This window comes from Chrysochloris asiatica, unplaced genomic scaffold (assembly GCF_000296735.1).
Source record: "Chrysochloris asiatica unplaced genomic scaffold, ChrAsi1.0 scaffold00146, whole genome shotgun sequence".
Classification (NCBI taxonomy): domain Eukaryota; kingdom Metazoa; phylum Chordata; class Mammalia; order Afrosoricida; family Chrysochloridae; genus Chrysochloris; species Chrysochloris asiatica.
Window position 1 is genome coordinate 3,498,529 of NW_006408664.1, and position 4,201 is coordinate 3,502,729.

Genomic DNA, 4,201 nt, shown 5'->3' on the forward strand with positions numbered 1-4,201 from the left:
TTGTTTTTGTGTGTAAGGTGTGTTTCTTGCAGGCAGTATATTGAAGGGTCTTCTTTTCTTAATCTATTCTGCCACTCTCTGTCTCTTCACTGGTGCATTCAATCCATTGACATTCAATGTAATTATCAATAGGTATGAATTAATTGCTGCCATTATGTTAATTTTTGGTAGTGCTGTTCATTGCTTTGTTCTGCATGCCTTCTTGTGCTAAGTTTGTGGTTTTTGTGCTATTTCTTTTGTGTGTGTGTTCCAATAAAACTTTATTTACAAAAGCAGTCAGCAGGGTGGATTTTGACCATGGGCCATAGTTTGTGGACCCCTGGTTTAAACCAACAGACAAAGTTAGAGAGGTGGATTTTGGTTCAACATAAGAAACAAGTTTTTAATAGTTAGAGCTAGTCAAAAATGGAGGACTATTATAGGAAGTAGAAAATTTCCCAGTACTGGATATATACAACAGGCCACATTCCTCCACTGGGAGGGAAGCTAAATTTCCCTTACTGAGCCCAGACATACCACAAATATAATGGTCTAAAGAGACATCATCATCCTTCTCTTTCCATACTGAAGTTGGGGATGTGTCAGTTCTGCGTCACATTAGAATCATGTCCATCTTCCCAAACTTAGTTTACACCCATCCATCAGGGTCATCCCAGGAGCCAGAGGATATTTTCCAAACGTTCAACGACTGCTTCTCAATTGTATTCAGTCGGGCTATAGACAACCTAAATGTCGGACATGACATATGGAATCAGGGAATGGCAACATTAAAGATCTTTTCTTTAAAGTAAAGAAAATGGAAGGTATAGTATCCTTCCATATATCCTGATGTTGTAGAAAATGTAGTACAACTTATATATTCATATACCCGACCTGGGCTGGTGATTGGAAATTCACCAACGACTCCAGGTCCTTGAACTTCTTCGACATCACCTTTAGCATTTGTTATTCTCCAGTAGCGACTGTCCAACTGACAAGCCTTCTCAGGAAGTGCATCCTTGGACATTTCAATCCTGATTCGGCATGTGAAGAAATAGTGGGGAGGATGTACAGAGCTAAGTTCTGGCAGAAACAATGTGGAAACCAAAACTGTAATATCCCCAGTTGTTGCAATACACTCTGGATCATGTACATACCTGAAAATTTGGTCTCTGATGATGGGGAAGCCACCTGATACAACGTTGCTAACATAAGAGGTAAACCAGTCAGTAAAAGTAGCACCTATAATAAACATGTCGATAGCAGCTGGATTCCGAGCTATTTGGTCTGGACATTGGTAGAAAACTTTATTTTTGTTTCGGCCTTCTGCAGCTTCCATTGCTATGTACTGACTCAAACCAGTGTGTATGCAAAAAGTTAAAGGGAGACAGTATTTCAGGCCCTGTCTCTGCTGGAATCCTCCGGCAGTTGTATCAACGTCTAACAAGTCCTCAGAACGATAGTGATTAGACAGCGCCATGCTTCCCAATAACCCAGGAACAACTAACTTCTGTCTATTGTGAATACGGTATGAACATCGATAGTCATCAGGAAGCTTGCAACCAATCTGAGCTTCCACAGCATCCAGGTCTTCCTCTCAAGCGCCCTCTTTCAGAGATAAAACCATTCGAGGACACCTGGGTTCCAAGTATTTCTTGAGATCATCCCAGGCCTTTTTAATGGCAGCATAATGGTCAATGTATCTTCCCACGTCAGAATACGTGTCTATGAAGAGAGACTTCCAACACTGATTCTTCTGTGTTTTCTCTTCCTCAGAGATAAGCCAGTGCTTTTTGCAATGTCTTCTCCACAGCGGATCATGATTTGATAGCTGGCTAAGTCTTCAGCTAACATAGGAACAATTGATTAGATCGCGGTAGTCCAAGAAGGATAAGATGAGAAGCGGGTCTGTGGCCAACAATTCTAGGGTCAGCGGGGCTGCCTCAGTCTCCATTGCCGTCACCTTGCCTGGCCCTGCAGGCCTGGCCCCGCCCCACCCTGCCCCCCCGCCGCTACCGAGCTGCCTGTGCTATTTCTTGTCGGTTTCTTCTTAGTTTTCATATGTGCTTGTTCTGCTTGGAAGTTCATTTTCATGGTAAGTTGTGAAGTATTAACTTTCTTTGAGATTTCCTTATAGTCTATTAACTTTTCTCACCATTTAAGAGAATCTATTGTATCCTGTAATCTACCTGATATTCTCACCACCTGGATCTCTGTTGTTACGTCTATTCCTTCTTTAACATTGATATAATTTAGGTCTTCGGTTGACCTCCAGCTCCTTTGAATTGGTTGTAGTTATGTTTTGTTCTGGACTCTACTATCTGTCCACTGAGTTCTAGGTGGTGTTGCCACGCCGGTCAATCCCTGGTTGTTGTCTGTTCTTGTTGGTTTTCAGTCCAAAGAATTCCTTTTAGGATGTTTTGATATGCTGGATTGGTTTTGATAAAATCTCTTAGATTCTGTTTATCCTGGAATGTTTTGATTGCACCATCGTATTTGATTGATAGTTTTGCTGAATAGATGATTCTTGGTTGGCAGTTTTTTTTCTTTTAGGGTTTTGCATGTCTCCCCATTGCCTTCTTGCCTGCATGGTTTGTGCTGAATGTTGTTGTTGTTATGTGCCGTGGAGTCGATTCTGACTCATAGTAACCCTGTACAGGGTTTCTGAGGCTATAAATCTTTGCGGGAGAACGCCTCATCTTTCTCCCACGGAACAGCTGGTAGTTTCGAACTGCTGACCCTGAGGTTCACAGCCCAATTTGTAACCACTATGCTACCAGAGGGGCTGAATAGTCAGATGTTAATGTGATTTGCTTGCTTTTGTAAGTGACACTTCTCTTCTCCCTGGCTGCTTTTAGAATTCTCTCCTTAAGTCTTTGATTTTTGGAGAGCTTGATTATTATATGTCTTGGTTACTTTCTTTTGGAGTCTATCATTTCTGGGGTATGTTTGGCTTCTTGAATGTTTATCTTCTCATCTTTCAAGATGTTAGGGAAATTTTCTTCCAGAAGCTCTTCAACTATCTCCTCTGTGGACTTCTCTGATTTTTACATTTCCGGAATGCAAATAATTCTTAATTTGTTCCTCTTCAGGTTATCCAGCATGAATCTTAGACTCTCTTCAGATTTTTAAATTATTTTTCAGCTTGCTTTTCTATCTTAGCAGTATTGAGAGATTTGTCTTCCAGCTCATTAGTTCTGGCTTCCATCTCTTCTCTTCTGCTCCTTTCCCCTTTCAGTGTATTGTACATTTCTGATATTTTATTATTAATCATCTGGCCCTATTTTTGCAGGTTTTCAACTGGTTCCAATCCTGTATCAGTCTGGTTTGATTGTTCTTGTAGTACTTTCCTGACTTCTTCCTTGTTTTCCTCCACCCCTTTTAGGAGCATTTGAATTTGTTTCCATATCATTCTTCTGAATACCTTCTCAGACAAATCGAAAACCTGCTCTTACTCTTCTGGGGAGCCTTTGTCTGTATTTAGAGCATTTGTCTCAGTTACTCTTTTCTGTTTTTGGACATGTTTTGAGATCGTTGTGTTTGAGATCTTTTGTTTGTCATTTCCAGTAGTGTGGGTTTTTTAATGCTTAAATGGATGTTTGTTGTTGTGTTATTAAGCTTACTGGGTGTCTCCTGGTTGATATGATTAGGAGATAGGCTTCCCTTCTCACATGTAATGTTTAACAGCTGTTATTGGCTCTTGTCTCAATGGTGGAATATTATGAGGTATGCTTGTGGCATGGCTGTATGGCCACGATTGCTGTTTCTTCTTGGGTAATGTAGATAGTGTGTATGCACTGTAGAAGCCTCCAGTAGTGGGCTGGGGTGTCCACTCGCTCAGCCTCCTCCTCTAGTCACCACCGTAGAGGTGCGCAGATAGATATTGTGACGTTAATGGGAGAAAGATTGTTTGCTATTTTTGTCTCTGAAGGTCAGTTAAGTATCTGCATGTGCACAGCATAATTCTTGAAATACTAGCGTCTTTTTATGTTATGGTTTTACAGATTGTTCATATGGTTTGTCTGTTAGGCCAAACCTGCTTTTTTTCTTTCTGGATGTTGTTAGGTGCCATGGAGTTGATACCGACTTATACGACCTTCTGCACAGCAGAACGAAACACTGTCCGATTCTGGGCCAACCTCACTACTGTTGCCATGCTTGAGTCCATTGATGTCACCACTTGGCCAATCCATCTTGTTGGGTGTCTTCCTCTTTTTCTCTG

At 41.2% G+C, this 4,201-nt stretch overlaps 1 protein-coding gene and 1 pseudogene across 1 annotated transcript in view; one reads left to right on the forward strand and one right to left on the reverse strand.

Annotated features, from left to right (window-relative positions):
* Positions 1 to 4,201, forward strand: part of RARS2 (arginyl-tRNA synthetase 2, mitochondrial) — a 98,147-nt gene that overhangs the window by 11,185 nt on the left and 82,761 nt on the right. The window lies entirely within an intron of this gene.
* LOC102838266 lies at positions 629 to 1,933 on the reverse strand (annotated as a pseudogene).